Below are 19,656 nucleotides of genomic sequence, written 5' to 3'. Positions count from 1 at the left end.
TGGTGGACCTGAGGAGGGCTAAGGCACCGGTCACCCCTGTTTCCTTCCAAGGGGTCAGTGTGGACATAGTGGAGGATTACAAATACCTGGGGATACGAATGGACAATAAACTGGACTGGTCAAAGAACACTGAGGCTGTCTACAAGAAGGGTCAGAGCCGTCTCTATTTCCTGAGGAGACTGAGGTCCTTTAACATCTGCCAGACGATGCTGAGGATGTTCTACGAGTCTGTGGTGGCCAGTGCTATCATGTTTGCTGTTGTGTGCTGGGGCAGCAGGCTGAGGGTAGCAGACACCAACAGAATCAACAAACCCATTTGTAAGGCCAGTGATGTTGTGGGGGTGGAACTGGACTCTCTGACGGTGGTGTCTGAAAAGAGGATGCTGTCCAAGTTGCATGCCATCTTGGACAATGACTCCCATCCATTCCATAATGTACTGGATAGGCACAGGAGTACATTCAGCCAGAGACTCATTCCACCGAGATGCAACACTGAGCGTCATAGAAAGTCATTCCTACCTGTGGCCATCAAACTTTACAACTCCTCCCTCGGAGTGTCAGACACCCTGAACCAATAGGCTGGTCCTGGACTTATTTCCACTTGGCATAATTGACCTATTATTATTTAATTATTTATTGTTTTATATTGCTATATTTCTTCACTATTCTTGGTTGGAGCGGCTGTAACGAAACCCAATTTCCCTCGGGATCAATAAAGTATGACTGTCGGTCCGTCTGAAGAAGAAAGTTCATGTAAATGCAAAATATGGAACGCTTCACGAATTTGCGTGTCATCCTTGCGCAGGGGCCATGCTAATCTTCTCTGTATCGTTTCAATTTTAGTATATGTGCTGCCGAAGCGAGCACGATCCACTCTGCCCTCAGAGTGTAATAAATAGCACACTGGTCATTCTCACATTATAGTCATGGTAGTGTTCTATTAATCGACATGTTCTTTTATCTACTTTTATTAATAATATTTTCCATTAATTAGTCTAGATGACTTTGCCTGCACTACATCTTTATTACAGTATTAATTGAGCTCTGTTCTAAAAGTTTCCGAGTGTTTGCCCTGTATGTAAAAATGTGCTTTGAGGGACCGCCTCACGGGCTGAAGCGGCGTGGGATGAGGAGACGCGCATGCGTAGTTTTCTCCCGGTCCACGCCGGCGCTGCGGTGCTGCTCTTAACTTTTATGTTTGCTCTTCTCGAAAAGTCTTTTGCTGGTTTAATTTCAAGCAGCGACGCGTCTTCGCTCGTTTTTGAATGAGATGCAGATTTAGCTCCGGACTCTCCATCGGCAAAGCACAGTTGTTGGTTTTGTCTGCAATGGTTGTATGTCGGACAAGGGTGGGAAAGGGTCTGTGCATTGTCGGGAGAGGTGATGGACTTGGGCAGTAGGAATGGCCTGGAGTTTCTGATCTTGAGAATTCGTATGTTTATAGCACAGCATCACGTTGTATGGTCATGAAAGAGATGTGATGAATACAAGACATGCAGCTGTTCACGGATGCATGGCTGAAAAACGCATGTTTTCGAATATTGCAAAGCGCATAACTTTTCAGGTATTTCAATCACTTGTAAGGAAGTGCCAAACTTAAGTTTATCAGAATCAGAATCAGGTTTATTATCACCGGCATATGACGTGAAATGTGTTAACTTAGCAGCTACAATAAATAATCTAGCAGAGAAAAATAAATAAAATAAAAATAATAAATAAACAAGTAAATCAATTACGTGTATTGAATAGATTTTAACAACGTGCAAAAACAGAAATACTGTATATTTTAAAAAGTCAGGTAGTGTCCAAGGGTTCAATGTCCATTTGGGAATCGGATGGCGGAGGGGAAGAAGCTGTTCCTGAATCGCTGAGTGTGTGCCTTCAGGCTTCTGTACCTCCTACCTGATGGTAACAGTGAGAAAGGAGCATGCACTGGGTGCTGGAGGTCCTTAATAACGGACGCTGCCTTTCTGAGACACCGCTCCCTGAAGATGTCCTGGCTACTTTGTAGGCTAGTACCCAAGATGGAGCTGATTAGATTTACAACCTTCTGCAGCTTCTTTTGGTCCTATTCAGTAGCCCCTCCATACCAGACAGTGATGCAGCCTGCAGAATGCTCTCCACAGTATACGAGTTTTTGAGTGTTTTTGTTGACATGGCAAATCTCTTCAAACTGCTAATAAAGTATAGCCCTGTCTTGCCTTCTTTATAACTGCATCGATATGTTGGAACTATCGGAGTATAAAAGTTGCATTATTTGCTGTGTAACCAAAACTATGTAGTCAGCTTTGAACTTGCTATTTGCTATGCATGTATCCAATTTGGTAGGAGAATGAAATCTTAAGAATGTAGAAGATAATGGTGTGTTAATGAGATGTAGCTAAGAGATGTAGATTAGAACATGATTAAGTCAATGGGTAGAAACAATAGTGGCGGATGTACTTGTGATACGCAACTGCAGACCGATTGCATATGCTAATGCAACTAAACCAGGAGATTGCTATAAAAAATGCTGTGTACAAAGGATCGGTGGGCAATCAGCGACTAGCTCAATGACTGTCTCAGCTTTGATTTGCAAATTAAAGTTTAATACTTCTTGAAGAATCTTCTGCGTCTCCTAGTCGTTTGTGGGGCACGAGAAACCACGGCAAAATTGGCGACCGCAGCAGGACCGGATAGAGATCCGCGGAAAGGAAACGGCAGATTGGGGACGCTTCCCAGTCCTCTAGGGACCCCCACAAGGCTACAGAATAAAGGGTGCACCCAAACAAAATGTAAGTGCTTTTTGTGACAATTTGGACTAAGAATTCTGTTGGTTTTGGGGAGGTCTTGGAGTCTCAGAAGTGTGGAACCACTGCCGAAGGGTCTCTCCAGTCCAAAGAATCTGGCAGAATTGGGGGTTAACAGGAGGCTCAGAGGATTGATCAAGAACACTGCAGTGAGGGTAAGTACAAATAAGCTAATAAGTTAAGTGAAGAAAAATTCCACGTGGTGTTGGTAAGTCCCTGTGGATACCGCTTAGTATGAAACGAAGGTCTGAACGGGCAGGGAAAGTAGAGAAAATCCTCCTGGATACCGCCTTGAGAGATAAGGGTCTGAACAGACGAGGTGCAAAGAGAAAGTTCTGTGGGTACCGCTCTGAATAGAGGTCTGTACGGGCAGAACAGAATAGGAAACAAGGATAGTCCAATATATAGTTTAAAGCGCTGGTAGATAGATGATAGACTAGGCATAGAATTAGAGTAAATAATATTATCCAGTAAACGAACTGTGAATCTCTGAAATACCTTAAAAAGAGAGAACAACATGACAGGTAAAGGAAGGCTGTAGAGGTTCTGAGCAAAAAAAAATCCCGGTAAATAAATGTGAGATCACAAAAACTTCAAAAAAATGGGAAAAAAGAACCAAAAACCTGGTCACAAAATGGCCAAGAGAAGGAACGTTTGATGTAAGCTTGTGCGAAGAAATGGAGGGACTAATTAAAAATTACAAACCAAAAGATAAATCTAAGAAAAGAGGGCAAAAAGAGAACGAGAAATGGAAGTGCTAAAACTCTTCAGAACGGAGGGAGAAAGGCTGAGGAGGACAGGTAGAATATTGATTACAAGTGAGGAAGACAACTAAGGTGCTGGAGAAACAGCCTGTTAGAGAGAGAGGAAAGTACAGTGAGAAGCTGGCTTCAGCTCCGCACCCGGATGTGAAAGAAACAGAAAGGCCCCCTCCCTATAATGAGGAAGGAACCCCTAAGCAGTGCCCCCTGCTGACGGAAACAGTAAACATGCAGGGAGAAGTACAAGTTTGGGATAATGAGGAGGAAAAAAGACAATACGAGAAGGAAAAAGCGGCGATATGGAAGGAGATACAGGCAGAAAGGATAAAGATGGAACAGGTAAAGAGAGAAATGGAAGAAGGGATTGAATGGATGAAATACTTGAGAGAGGAAAAGGAGTATGAGGAGTATCGGTTATACCATAGAAATGAACAGACTAGAAAAGAAAGTGGCTCATCAGGGCAATAAGAGATGAGGCATTCAAGAAGAAGTGGAAAAAGGTTAGGAAATGAGAGTCTTGGAGAAACACAAGAGAGAAGGGAATCAAGCACGAGTAAGGATCATGAGGAGTCCCTGCCACAGGTGTACAGACACGGACAGGAAGAAAAAGAAGGTGACTCATTGGAGGAGCAAGAGTTAAGTGGAGAGAGAGAGGATGCGAGAATTTGTGGGGAAGAGGTAGGAGGCAGAAGCCTAGAAGAGCAGAAGGAGGCGGTCGGGGAGCGACCTGCGGAAGTAGAGAGAGAGCTACTAGAGAGGGGATTGCCAGAGGAGATGCGAAAAATACTCCAGGGGCCAACCAAGTATTGAATCAAGACAGAAAGGAAGGACTCCACAGGGAGACCAACGGAAGAAGAGGACCCCGGAGAAATTTGTGTGGGAGGCAGTAAAGACATACCCTGAGACAGATGGGGAGTCAGGCAAGGAGGAGAGCCAGGGCAGGAAGAAGGAGGAAGAATGATGCCGTTGTTAGTTAAAGGATCAGGACAAGTGCAGTATATCCCCTGGGGATCCCAGGTCCTAGAAGGGCTGAAAAACACTCTGCCCAATCTACATGAAGGAGCAGGGAAATGGATTAGAGCCTTTGAAGAAGAAACGGCGGGACGATTATTGGCTATGGGAGATTTGAAGGCACTATTGATAAGGTTGATGGGAACCTCCAAATTTAACGAACTAATGGAAATGGCTGGCATAGTAAACTCGAACGACCCGAGAACTGATGGAGACAGGTTTGACGGAGTGAGGCAGAGGGTATGGCAGGCCCTCAGGAAGCTTTATCCACCCAAAGTGGACCCCAAAGCCTTAAAGGGGGATCCACTGGGAGACACTGAAAACCCAGCAGCCTACGTAGAAAACCAGTTGAAAAGGTGGAGACTGGAGACTGAGCAAGAGGTGGAAAATAGCTTATTTATCACCACACTATTCCGACATAGCATTTTGGATGCAATGCCTCCACAAGTAAAATCCAAACTGGAGGAAGTGGTTGGGCTGACGTCAATGACCCCACAAGAATTTAGAGACCACGTAGTCCATGCGGTTGAGAAATATCGGAAAGACAAACAAAGGTTGGCTGAGCAGCAGGAAGAGGTGCAAAGAAAGTTAATACAAATGGAGCTCGAAGAACTCAGAAAGAAGGAAAAAGAGAAAAGCAAAAAGATGCTGCCAGCAACCATCGGTCCGAGTACAGCCATCGAACTGGATGAAGCACCGCTATATGGAGGAACTGATCATACTGTAAGACAAGGGCCGGAAAACCCCATGCCAATAATCGACGTCTTTGGAGGAGCATTCCCACAAATGCCCTATCAGGAACAGACTAAATTCAAACAGCCCAGACAGGACTGGAAGTCCCAAGAGGGGGACAGAGGAGCTATGGGCAGAAGGGACCAGTGAGGAAACAGGGGGAAAGAGAGGTAGAGAGATTGTGCTGGGGATGTAATCAGCCAGGTCACATGAGAAGAGATTGTCTGTTTACACCATGGCCTGTCACACACCAGCAGGAACCGATAAGAAGGGAACTAAAGTTTAGCCAAGGACCAGCCCCCACAGGCCCAAGCGGACCTGTGAACCCCTATGCGAGGTATTAGGGGTGCCCCGAGAACTCAAGTGGGAAAGGACATTACCCAATGATATCAAGGGAGACAGACGAGTAACCCATTGTTCAGGTTATGTTAGAAGGGCAACTGACACCAATGATGATAGATACTGGAGCCACGTACACTTGTGTACAGCCACAGTATGCCCTTCACCTTCCCACGTCAGGAAAGTTTATTAAGACGGTAGGGTTCTCGGGGAAAACACAGTTGACACAGTGCACGGCTCCAGTGCAGCTGAGAATGGGAAATAAAGGAATTGTTTTGCCGGTGCTAGTATTTAAAGGAACTCCGATTAATTTGTTAGGCAGAGATGCCTTATTGAAACTGGAATTAAAATTAGAATGCACCAGAAATGGGCTGAGTGTGGAAAGAGCAGGGGCTCAATTGATAGTGCGAGAAGACAAGAAGGCTAATGTCTTTTGGATAGGAGACATCGCAGATCAGATTCAGGAAACCTGGGAAAAATGGAAGAAGGGCGTGCAGGCTATATTACCCAGGGCGGTAATGCCCAAATCTGAGCTACATTGTACAGTGATTTTAGACGAGACTCAGAACAAGGAGTTAGAGGAGAGATGGCACCTGGAGGCATGTACCCAACAGCACCTGGAAGGGGAGGCTGTGATAATTGGAAAGCAAGGGGCAGCTTTACAAGTTAAGTGGAACACCTTTTTAGAAAAATGGTACAGGATACTGGAAGCTGCGCCCCACGTAACATTGTTGGTAAACAAGGGATATCAGTCTAAAGACTTAGGACCCTTAGTTAAGAGTGCTGAAACCGTAAGTGTGGAGGAAATTCATGCCAGAGGTGTGGATATCAGAAGACAACAATTGCATTAAAATAATGGTAAATGTAGATATGGTAGGGACAGTGAAAGAGGTCGAAATAACTCCCCAACCACACCTGCCCTTGCTGGGAAAGGAAAGAGGCCAGCAGAAAGATAGAAGGTTAGATGAGTTGCCATCTATTCTGTGGTCACAGCATGACACGGACGTAGGGAAAATAAAAACAGCTAGTCCGGTGGAAATAAGGCTAAAAAGGGGAGCAATTCCACCCAGGAGACCACAATACCCTTTAAGACCGGAAGCAGAAAAGGGAATAGCATCGACAGTGCAGGGGTTGCTTGAAATAGGAGTGCTTAAAAGAACAAACAGTCCATGCAATATCCCGTTGCTGCCGGTCTTAAAAGCAGATAAATCTAAGTGGAGATTGGTGCATGATTTGCGAGTGGTAAATGATAAATGAGAGGTAGAGTGTCTCCCCGGCCAGCGGTAGTCTCCAACCCACACACACTTTTGACTAATGTTCCACCAGAAGCAAGTTACTTTTCAATGATTGATTTGTGTTTGGCTTTCTTCAGCATTCCTCTGGCCGACCAGTGTCAGTATCTGTTTGCATTTACTTACAGAGGTGCTCAGTATACCTATACCAGAATGCCGCAAGGGTTTAAACATTCACCACATGTTTTTAATCAGGTGTTGAAGGCAGACCTAGAGGGCATACCATTGGAAGGTACATTGTTACAGTATGTGGCTGACCTGTTGATTTGCTCCCACAGTAAGGAACAGTGTGAGCAGGACACTATAACTCTGTTAGAGAAGCTGGTGCACGGAGGACATAAAGTATCCAAAAAGAAACTGCAATTTTGCACGCAGCAAGTGGAATACTTAGGCAGGGTAATATCCAAGGGAGTGAAGGCGATAGCACCAGATCAGATTGAGGCAATAACTAAGGCCCCAAAACCCCAGACTGTAGGGCAGATGATGACGTTTTTGGGAATGGCAGGGTACAGCTCAGATTGGATAGGAGAATATGCTGAGATTGTGGCACCTTTGAGAAAGATAATGAAAGAAGCAGGACATACCAATTTGAAGAACGGCTTACAGTGGAATGGAGAGGCGGAGATAGCTTTCAATACTATTAAGCAGGAATTGCAGTCAGCACCAGCATTAGCTTTGTTTGACTACGAGAAGGTTTTTCATTTGTATGTATCCAACAGACAGGAGGGTTATGTCACAACGGTTCTAACACAAGAGACAGGCACAGGAAAAGCAAAGCAGCCGATAGCATACTACAGTACGAGACTAGATGAGGTGGCTCGGGGGTATCCACCCTGTTATCAGGGATTGGTGGCGCTGTACTATGCGTATGAAAAGGCATCATCTGTAACCCTGGGCTATCCTGTGACTCTGTAACCATACCACAAAGTAACAGAATTGCTGGAAAGAGGGAAATTTGTGCTGACGCCAGCCAGGATAGCAGCGTATCAGATGCTATTGACATTTCCTGACATAACTATACAGAGATGCACTACCAGTAATATAGCTGATTTTGTCCCTTTGGGCTATGAAGGAGCCCATGATTGTGTAGGGAAGACAATGGTATTTGCCAAATTGAGAGCAGATTTACGGTCAGAACCACTAGAGGATGCAGATAAAAAGGTTCTGTTCGTAGATGGCTCTTGTTATAGGGATTATGATGGAAATCATGCAGGGTTCTCAGTAGTGCAGCAGGATCAGTCGAGCTATAAGATTATTAGGATGGAATCCTGTCCCCAACTGTGTTCTGCCCAACTAGCAGAAATCAAAGCCCTGACAGCTGCGTGTGAAATGATGGAAGGTGAGAAAGTAGACATCTATACTGATTCGGCATATGCTCATGGAGTATGCCATTTGTTCGGGGCAGTGTGGAAGCACAGAGGTTTTAAAAAAAGCAGTGGAGATCCCATACAACATTGTCAGCAAATTCTAGACTTAATAAAAGCCATAATGAAACCTAAAGCTTTGGCTATAGTAAAATGCCAGGCACATAATAAGGGAAATGGTGTAATAACAAAGGGAAATCAAGCTGCGGACGAGGCAGCCAGAAAAGCGTCTGGATGTACATCAGCTGTCATTGCCCCCCAGGTAAGCCTAGCTCCAGAAATACAAGGTAAGGCAACTTTGGCAGAACAAACAATGTGGAGACGAAAGGGGGGGGGGAGGAGGCAAGCAGAACCCGGAAGGCTTGTGGAGCATGGAAGACGGTTTGTTGGTAGCGCCCACCCCCCTACTGACGATTCTGATTTCAGAAGCGCGTATAAAGAAGGATGGGGAGCATGGCTGACTAAAATGGCAGTAACTGTCAGTATTGTATTGTTGAGCTGTGCGCTTGTGCTGTGCTGTTTTCTTCCTTGTCTCAAGTCTCTTGTAGTGCGTGCTGCAACCAAACATTTTCCGATGCTCGTGGCAATTACTGAAGCAAGCTTAGTGGAGAAAGAAACACCGAAAATGTATCGTTACAGCCTACAACACCTGCAGGATGAACAAGAGCAAAACGACAGTGTGGGAGTAGATTGTAAGGGTTTCTGAGTCTTTTTCCCTGTCTCAGGTACAAAGGGACAGGTTTTTGGCTCAGCGGCCCAGGGTAACAGGGAGAGAATACTTTGAGGTCTTGGCACAGAAAAGTATAGTTTAACCCGAGATTTGGGAATAAGTGCTTGAGTTTATTGGGGCTTCTGTGCGCGGACCCTTAGTCTTTCTCTGTGTATGGGTCTCAAAGGGGGGATATATTGGAGTATAAAAGTTGCATTGTTTGTTGTGTAACCAAAACTATGTAGTCAGCTTTGAACTTGCATGTATCCAATTTAGCAGGAGAATGAAATCTTAAGAATGTAGATAATGGGGTGTTAATGAGAGGTAGCTAAGAGATGTAGATTATGTACTCAGCTTTGAGTTTGCTATTTGCTATGCATGTATCCAATTTAGCAGGAGAATGAAATCTTAAGAATGTGGAAGACAATGGTGTGTTAATGAGAGGTAGCTAAGAGATGTAGATTAGAACATGATTAAGTCAATAGGTAGAAACAATAGTGGCGGATGTACTTGTGATACGCAACTGTAGACCGATTGCATATGCTAATGCAACTGAACCAGGAGATTGCTATAAAAAATGCTATGTACAAGGATCGGTGGGCAATCAGCGACTAGCTCAATTGACTGTCTCAGCTTTGATTTGCAAATTAAAGTTTAATACTTCTTGAAGAACCTTCTGCGTCTCCTGGTCGTTTGTGGGGCACGAGAAACCAGACAGAACCAGGTTAGATCCTCAGAGATCCAGAAACTTGAAGCTGCTCACTCTCTATCTATCTATCTATCTCTCCACTTCTGATCCCTCTGTGAGGATTGGTATCTGTTCCTTCATTTTACACTTCCTTAAATCCACAATCAACTCTTTCGTTTTACTGACTTCCAGTGCCTGGATTAACCCTGGCCACAGCCCCACAAACCCGATGACGTGTGTAAGGAGGAGCAAGATCCAATAAAGGCGAGTGTTGGACCTGGTCAATGAAGGCATGGACCAGGTCAAAGTGGCAGAGTTGCGTGAATCTGTATCTCGAGTGAGGAGATGAAGAAGCCCAAGTGGGGTTGATTTGCCCACTGCCCGCATACTGAGACTGTTACTGGTTTAAAACGTGTTATAAATGTGAAATTGTTTATTAAGTATACGCTGTATATTTCATCTTTTACCCACTTTTCTGTGCTGCCTGTAGTTAATGAAACTTCTCCAAAAGCAGGTAGAATATCAGCACAGAAACGTTTACCCACTGAGGGCCAACACTCCACGGGTAGCCAAATATGTCACCATCACTGAATTCACTCACCAAAAACTAGTCCAGTTATGCATTTGGAATTTTTTTCATTTGTCCATTGTATTATAGCACTGTTGTTATACATTCTGAACTTTGGACTGCTCCGGATTTGGGGGGGGGGGGTGTTAGGGATTAAACAAAAAACACGTGCGACTTCCCATTGATGACACAACCCCAGATAAAATTAGTGCGAAATATTTCTGCGAATGCAAAAATATGGAACGCTTCACGAATTTGCGTGTCATCCTTGCGCAGGGGCCATGCTAATCTTCTCTGTATCGTTCCAATTTTAGTATATGTGCTGCCGAAGCGAGCACGATCCACTCTGCCCTCAGAGTGTAATAAATAGCACACTGGTCATTCTCACATTATAGTCATGGTAGTGTTCTATTAATCGACATGTTCTTTTATCTACTTTTATTAATAATATTTTCCATTAATTAGTCTAGATGACTTTGCCTGCACTACATCTTTATTACAATATTAATTGAGCTCTGTTCTAAAAGTTTCCGAGTGTTTGCCCTGTATGTAAAAATGTGCTTTGAGGGACCGCCTCACGGGCTGAAGCGGCGTGGGATGAGGAGACGCGCATGCGTAGTTTTCTCCCGGTCCACGCCGGCGCTGCGGTGCTGCTCTTAACTTTTATGTTTGCTCTTCTCGAAAAGTCTTTTGCTGGTTTAATTTCAAGCAGCGACGCGTCTTCGCTCGTTTTTGAATGAGATGCAGATTTAGCTCCGGACTCTCCATCGGCAAAGCACAGTTGTTGGTTTTGTCTGCAATGGTTGTATGTCGGACAAGGGTGGGAAAGGGTCTGTGCATTGTCGGGAGAGGTGATGGACTTGGGCAGTAGGAATGGCCTGGAGTTTCTGATCTTGAGAATTCGTATGTTTATAGCACAGCATCACGTTGTATGGTCATGAAAGAGATGTGATGAATACAAGACATGCAGCTGTTCACGGATGCATGGCTGAAAAACGCATGTTTTCGAATATTGCAAAGCGCATAACTTTTCAGGTATTTCAATCACTTGTAAGGAAGTGCCAAACTTAAGTTTATCAGAATCAGAATCAGGTTTATTATCACCGGCATATGACGTGAAATGTGTTAACTTAGCAGCTACAATAAATAATCTAGCAGAGAAAAATAAATAAAATAAAAATAATAAATAAACAAGTAAATCAATTACGTGTATTGAATAGATTTTAACAACGTGCAAAAACAGAAATACTGTATATTTTAAAAAGTCAGGTAGTGTCCAAGGGTTCAATGTCCATTTGGGAATCGGATGGCGGAGGGGAAGAAGCTGTTCCTGAATCGCTGAGTGTGTGCCTTCAGGCTTCTGTACCTCCTACCTGATGGTAACAGTGAGAAAGGAGCATGCACTGGGTGCTGGAGGTCCTTAATAACGGACGCTGCCTTTCTGAGACACCGCTCCCTGAAGATGTCCTGGCTACTTTGTAGGCTAGTACCCAAGATGGAGCTGATTAGATTTACAACCTTCTGCAGCTTCTTTTGGTCCTATTCAGTAGCCCCTCCATACCAGACAGTGATGCAGCCTGCAGAATGCTCTCCACAGTATACGAGTTTTTGAGTGTTTTTGTTGACATGGCAAATCTCTTCAAACTGCTAATAAAGTATAGCCCTGTCTTGCCTTCTTTATAACTGCATCGATAAGTTGGAACTATCGGAGTATAAAAGTTGCATTATTTGCTGTGTAACCAAAACTATGTAGTCAGCTTTGAACTTGCTATTTGCTATGCATGTATCCAATTTGGTAGGAGAATGAAATCTTAAGAATGTAGAAGATAATGGGGTGTTAATGAGATGTAGCTAAGAGATGTAGATTAGAACATGATTAAGTCAATGGGTAGAAACAATAGTGGCGGATGTACTTGTGATACGCAACTGCAGACCGATTGCATATGCTAATGCAACTAAACCAGGAGATTGCTATAAAAAATGCTGTGTACAAAGGATCGGTGGGCAATCAGCGACTAGCTCAATGACTGTCTCAGCTTTGATTTGCAAATTAAAGTTTAATACTTCTTGAAGAATCTTCTGCGTCTCCTAGTCGTTTGTGGGGCACGAGAAACCACGGCAAAATTGGCGACCGCAGCAGGACCGGATAGAGATCCGCGGAAAGGAAACGGCAGATTGGGGACGCTTCCCAGTCCTCTAGGGACCCCCACAAGGCTACAGAATAAAGGGTGCACCCAAACAAAATGTAAGTGCTTTTTGTGACAATTTGGACTAAGAATTCTGTTGGTTTTGGGGAGGTCTTGGAGTCTCAGAAGTGTGGAACCACTGCCGAAGGGTCTCTCCAGTCCAAAGAATCTGGCAGAATTGGGGGTTAACAGGAGGCTCAGAGGATTGATCAAGAACACTGCAGTGAGGGTAAGTACAAATAAGCTAATAAGTTAAGTGAAGAAAAATTCCACGTGGTGTTGGTAAGTCCCTGTGGATACCGCTTAGTATGAAACGAAGGTCTGAACGGGCAGGGAAAGTAGAGAAAATCCTCCTGGATACCGCCTTGAGAGATAAGGGTCTGAACAGACGAGGTGCAAAGAGAAAGTTCTGTGGGTACCGCTCTGAATAGAGGTCTGTACGGGCAGAACAGAATAGGAAACAAGGATAGTCCAATATATAGTTTAAAGCGCTGGTAGATAGATGATAGACTAGGCATAGAATTAGAGTAAATAATATTATCCAGTAAACGAACTGTGAATCTCTGAAATACCTTAAAAAGAGAGAACAACATGACAGGTAAAGGAAGGCTGTAGAGGTTCTGAGCAAAAAAAAATCCCGGTAAATAAATGTGAGATCACAAAAACTTCAAAAAAATGGGAAAAAAGAACCAAAAACCTGGTCACAAAATGGCCAAGAGAAGGAACGTTTGATGTAAGCTTGTGCGAAGAAATGGAGGGACTAATTAAAAATTACAAACCAAAAGATAAATCTAAGAAAAGAGGGCAAAAAGAGAACGAGAAATGGAAGTGCTAAAACTCTTCAGAACGGAGGGAGAAAGGCTGAGGAGGACAGGTAGAATATTGATTACAAGTGAGGAAGGAAGACAACTAAGGTGCTGGAGAAACAGCCTGTTAGAGAGAGAGGAAAGTACAGTGAGAAGCTGGCTTCAGCTCCGCACCCGGATGTGAAAGAAACAGAAAGGCCCCCTCCCTATAATGAGGAAGGAACCCCTAAGCAGTGCCCCCTGCTGACGGAAACAGTAAACATGCAGGGAGAAGTACAAGTTTGGGATAATGAGGAGGAAAAAAGACAATACGAGAAGGAAAAAGCGGCGATATGGAAGGAGATACAGGCAGAAAGGATAAAGATGGAACAGGTAAAGAGAGAAATGGAAGAAGGGATTGAATGGATGAAATACTTGAGAGAGGAAAAGGAGTATGAGGAGTATCGGTTATACCATAGAAATGAACAGACTAGAAAAGAAAGTGGCTCATCAGGGCAATAAGAGATGAGGCATTCAAGAAGAAGTGGAAAAAGGTTAGGAAATGAGAGTCTTGGAGAAACACAAGAGAGAAGGGAATCAAGCACGAGTAAGGATCATGAGGAGTCCCTGCCACAGGTGTACAGACACGGACAGGAAGAAAAAGAAGGTGACTCATTGGAGGAGCAAGAGTTAAGTGGAGAGAGAGAGGATGCGAGAATTTGTGGGGAAGAGGTAGGAGGCAGAAGCCTAGAAGAGCAGAAGGAGGCGGTCGGGGAGCGACCTGCGGAAGTAGAGAGAGAGCTACTAGAGAGGGGATTGCCAGAGGAGATGCGAAAAATACTCCAGGGGCCAACCAAGTATTGAATCAAGACAGAAAGGAAGGACTCCACAGGGAGACCAACGGAAGAAGAGGACCCCGGAGAAATTTGTGTGGGAGGCAGTAAAGACATACCCTGAGACAGATGGGGAGTCAGGCAAGGAGGAGAGCCAGGGCAGGAAGAAGGAGGAAGAATGATGCCGTTGTTAGTTAAAGGATCAGGACAAGTGCAGTATATCCCCTGGGGATCCCAGGACCTAGAAGGGCTGAAAAACACTCTGCCCAATCTACATGAAGGAGCAGGGAAATGGATTAGAGCCTTTGAAGAAGAAACGGCGGGACGATTATTGGCTATGGGAGATTTGAAGGCACTATTGATAAGGTTGATGGGAACCTCCAAATTTAACGAACTAATGGAAATGGCTGGCATAGTAAACTCGAACGACCCGAGAACTGATGGAGACAGGTTTGACGGAGTGAGGCAGAGGGTATGGCAGGCCCTCAGGAAGCTTTATCCACCCAAAGTGGACCCCAAAGCCTTAAAGGGGGATCCACTGGGAGACACTGAAAACCCAGCAGCCTACGTAGAAAACCAGTTGAAAAGGTGGAGACTGGAGACTGAGCAAGAGGTGGAAAATAGCTTATTTATCACCACACTATTCCGACATAGCATTTTGGATGCAATGCCTCCACAAGTAAAATCCAAACTGGAGGAAGTGGTTGGGCTGACGTCAATGACCCCACAAGAATTTAGAGACCACGTAGTCCATGCGGTTGAGAAATATCGGAAAGACAAACAAAGGTTGGCTGAGCAGCAGGAAGAGGTGCAAAGAAAGTTAATACAAATGGAGCTCGAAGAACTCAGAAAGAAGGAAAAAGAGAAAAGCAAAAAGATGCTGCCAGCAACCATCGGTCCGAGTACAGCCATCGAACTGGATGAAGCACCGCTATATGGAGGAACTGATCATACTGTAAGACAAGGGCCGGAAAACCCCATGCCAATAATCGACGTCTTTGGAGGAGCATTCCCACAAATGCCCTATCAGGAACAGACTAAATTCAAACAGCCCAGACAGGACTGGAAGTCCCAAGAGGGGGACAGAGGAGCTATGGGCAGAAGGGACCAGTGAGGAAACAGGGGGAAAGAGAGGTAGAGAGATTGTGCTGGGGATGTAATCAGCCAGGTCACATGAGAAGAGATTGTCTGTTTACACCATGGCCTGTCACACACCAGCAGGAACCGATAAGAAGGGAACTAAAGTTTAGCCAAGGACCAGCCCCCACAGGCCCAAGCGGACCTGTGAACCCCTATGCGAGGTATTAGGGGTGCCCCGAGAACTCAAGTGGGAAGGGACATTACCCAATGATATCAAGGGAGACAGACGAGTAACCCATTGTTCAGGTTATGTTAGAAGGGCAACTGACACCAATGATGATAGATACTGGAGCCACGTACACTTGTGTACAGCCACAGTATGCCCTTCACCTTCCCACGTCAGGAAAGTTTATTAAGACGGTAGGGTTCTCGGGGGAAAACACAGTTGACACAGTGCACGGCTCCAGTGCAGCTGAGAATGGGAAATAAAGGAATTGTTTTGCCGGTGCTAGTATTTAAAGGAACTCCGATTAATTTGTTAGGCAGAGATGCCTTATTGAAACTGGAATTAAAATTAGAATGCACCAGAAATGGGCTGAGTGTGGAAAGAGCAGGGGCTCAATTGATAGTGCGAGAAGACAAGAAGGCTAATGTCTTTTGGATAGGAGACATCGCAGATCAGATTCAGGAAACCTGGGAAAAATGGAAGAAGGGCGTGCAGGCTATATTACCCAGGGCGGTAATGCCCAAATCTGAGCTACATTGTACAGTGATTTTAGACGAGACTCAGAACAAGGAGTTAGAGGAGAGATGGCACCTGGAGGCATGTACCCAACAGCACCTGGAAGGGGAGGCTGTGATAATTGGAAAGCAAGGGGCAGCTTTACAAGTTAAGTGGAACACCTTTTTAGAAAAATGGTACAGGATACTGGAAGCTGCGCCCCACGTAACATTGTTGGTAAACAAGGGATATCAGTCTAAAGACTTAGGACCCTTAGTTAAGAGTGCTGAAACCGTAAGTGTGGAGGAAATTCATGCCAGAGGTGTGGATATCAGAAGACAACAATTGCATTAAAATAATGGTAAATGTAGATATGGTAGGGACAGTGAAAGAGGTCGAAATAACTCCCCAACCACACCTGCCCTTGCTGGGAAAGGAAAGAGGCCAGCAGAAAGATAGAAGGTTAGATGAGTTGCCATCTATTCTGTGGTCACAGCATGACACGGACGTAGGGAAAATAAAAACAGCTAGTCCGGTGGAAATAAGGCTAAAAAGGGGAGCAATTCCACCCAGGAGACCACAATACCCTTTAAGACCGGAAGCAGAAAAGGGAATAGCATCGACAGTGCAGGGGTTGCTTGAAATAGGAGTGCTTAAAAGAACAAACAGTCCATGCAATATCCCGTTGCTGCCGGTCTTAAAAGCAGATAAATCTAAGTGGAGATTGGTGCATGATTTGCGAGTGGTAAATGATAAATGAGAGGTAGAGTGTCTCCCCGGCCAGCGGTAGTCTCCAACCCACACACACTTTTGACTAATGTTCCACCAGAAGCAAGTTACTTTTCAATGATTGATTTGTGTTTGGCTTTCTTCAGCATTCCTCTGGCCGACCAGTGTCAGTATCTGTTTGCATTTACTTACAGAGGTGCGCAGTATACCTATACCAGAATGCCGCAAGGGTTTAAACATTCACCACATGTTTTTAATCAGGTGTTGAAGGCAGACCTAGAGGGCATACCATTGGAAGGTACATTGTTACAGTATGTGACTGACCTGTTGATTTGCTCCCACAGTAAGGAACAGTGTGAGCAGGACACTATAACTCTGTTAGAGAAGCTGGTGCACGGAGGACATAAAGTATCCAAAAAGAAACTGCAATTTTGCACGCAGCAAGTGGAATACTTAGGCAGGGTAATATCCAAGGGAGTGAAGGCGATAGCACCAGATCAGATTGAGGCAATAACTAAGGCCCCAAAACCCCAGACTGTAGGGCAGATGATGACGTTTTTGGGAATGGCAGGGTACAGCTCAGATTGGATAGGAGAATATGCTGAGATTGTGGCACCTTTGAGAAAGATAATGAAAGAAGCAGGACATACCAATTTGAAGAACAGCTTACAGTGGAATGGAGAGGCGGAGATAGCTTTCAATACTATTAAGCAGGAATTGCAGTCAGCACCAGCATTAGCTTTGCTTGACTACGAGAAGGTTTTTCATTTGTATGTATCCAACAGACAGGAGGGTTATGTCACAACGGTTCTAACACAAGAGACAGGCACAGGAAAAGCAAAGCAGCCGATAGCATACTACAGTACGAGACTAGATGAGGTGGCTCGGGGGTATCCACCCTGTTATCAGGGATTGGCGGCGCTGTACTATGCGTATGAAAAGGCATCATCTGTAACCCTGGGCTATCCTGTGACTCTGTACCCATACCACAAAGTAACAGAATTGCTGGAAAGAGGGAAATTTGTGCTGACGCCAGCCAGGATAGCAGCGTATCAGATGCTATTGACATTTCCTGACATAACTATACAGAGATGCACTACCAGTAATATAGCCGATTTTGTCCCTTTGGGCTATGAAGGAGCCCATGATTGTGTAGGGAAGACAATGGTATTTGCCAAATTGAGAGCAGATTTACGGTCAGAACCACTAGAGGATGCAGATAAAAAGGTTCTGTTCGTAGATGGCTCTTGTTATAGGGATTATGATGGAAATCATGCAGGGTTCTCAGTAGTGCAGCAGGATCAGTTGAGCTATAAGATTATTAGGATGGAATCCTGTCCCCAACTGTGTTCTGCCCAACTAGCAGAAATCAAAGCCCTGACAGCTGCGTGTGAAATGATGAAAGGTGAGAAAGTAGACATCTATACTGATTCGGCATATGCTCATGGAGTATGCCATTTGTTAGGGGCAGTGTGGAAACAGAGAGGTTTTAAAAAAAGCAGTGGAGATCCCATACAACATTGTCAGCAAATTCTAGACTTAAAAGCCATAATGAAACCTAAAGCATTGGCTATAGTAAAATGCCAGGCACATAATAAGGGAAATGGTGTAATAACAAAGGGAAATCAAGCTGCGGACGAGGCAGCCAGAAAAGCGTCTGGATGTACATCAGCTGTCATTGCCCCCCAGGTAAGCCTAGCTCCAGAAATACAAGGTAAGGCAACTTTGGCAGAACAAACAATGTGGAGACGAAAGGGGAGGGAGGAGGCAAGCAGAACCCGGAAGGCTTGTGGAGCATGGAAGACGGTTTGTTGGTAGCGCCCACCCCCCTACTGACGATTCTGATTTCAGAAGCGCATATAAAGAAGGATGGGGAGCATGGCTGACTAAAATGGCAGTAACTGTCAGTATTGTATTGTTGAGCTGTGCGCTTGTGCTGTGCTGTTTTCTTCCTTGTCTCAAGTCTCTTGTAGTGCGTGCTGCAACCAAACATTTTCCGCTCGTGGCAATTACTGAAGCAAGCTTAGTGGAGAAAGAAACACCGAAAATGTATCGTTACAGCCTACAACACCTGCAGGATGAACAAGAGCAAAACGACAGTGTGGGAGTAGATTGTAAGGGTTTCTGAGTCTTTTTCCCTGTCTCAGGTACAAAGGGACAGGTTTTTGGCTCAGCGGCCCAGGGTAACAGGGAGAGAATACTTTGAGGTCTTGGCACAGAAAAGTATAGTTTAACCCGAGATTTGGGAATAAGTGCTTGAGTTTATTGGGGCTTCTGTGCGCGGACCCTTAGTCTTTCTCTGTGTATGGGTCTCAAAGGGGGGATATATTGGAGTATAAAAGTTGCATTGTTTGTTGTGTAACCAAAACTATGTAGTCAGCTTTGAACTTGCTATTTGCTATGCATGTATCCAATTTAGCAGGAGAATGAAATCTTAAGAATGTGGAAGACAATGGTGTGTTAATGAGAGGTAGCTAAGAGATGTAGATTAGAACATGATTAAGTCAATAGGTAGAAACAATAGTGGCGGATGTACTTGTGATACGCAACTGTAGACCGATTGCATATGCTAATGCAACTGAACCAGGAGATTGCTATAAAAAATGCTATGTACAAGGATCGGTGGGCAATCAGCGACTAGCTCAATTGACTGTCTCAGCTTTGATTTGCAAATTAAAGTTTAATACTTCTTGAAGAACCTTTTGCGTCTCCTGGTCGTTTGTGGGGCACGAGAAACCACGACAGAACCAGGTTAGATCCTCAGAGATCCAGAAACTTGAAGCTGCTCACTCTATCTATCTATCTATCTCTCCACTTCTGATCCCTCTGTGAGGATTGGTATCTGTTCCTTCATTTTACACTTCCTTAAATCTACAATCAACTCTTTCGTTTTACTGACTTCCAGTGCCTGGATTAACCCTGGCCACAGCCCCACAAACCCGATGACGTGTGTAAGGAGGAGCAAGATCCAATAAAGGCGAGTGTTGGACCTGGTCAATGAAGGCATGGACCAGGTCAAAGTGGCAGAGTTGCGTGAATCTGTATCTCGAGTGAGGAGATGAAGAAGCC

General features: G+C 44.6%; 2 non-coding genes across 2 annotated transcripts; both read right to left on the bottom strand.

Moving 5' to 3' along the window:
- Positions 1 to 760: 760 nt before the first annotated feature.
- Positions 761 to 867, bottom strand: LOC140739045 (U6 spliceosomal RNA). Its single transcript, XR_012101554.1, has one exon. It is a non-coding gene; the product is annotated as a U6 spliceosomal RNA (small nuclear RNA).
- A 9,617-nt stretch (positions 868 to 10,484) lies between these two features.
- LOC140739041 (U6 spliceosomal RNA) lies at positions 10,485 to 10,591 on the bottom strand. Its single transcript, XR_012101550.1, has one exon. It is a non-coding gene; the product is annotated as a U6 spliceosomal RNA (small nuclear RNA).
- Between the last annotated feature and the right edge of the window lie 9,065 nt (positions 10,592 to 19,656).

Source organism: Hemitrygon akajei, chromosome 14 (assembly GCF_048418815.1).
Source record: "Hemitrygon akajei chromosome 14, sHemAka1.3, whole genome shotgun sequence".
Lineage (NCBI taxonomy): Eukaryota > Metazoa > Chordata > Chondrichthyes > Myliobatiformes > Dasyatidae > Hemitrygon > Hemitrygon akajei.
Note: the sequence above shows the minus strand (reverse complement) of the source record. Positions and strands in the feature narration are given on the sequence as shown.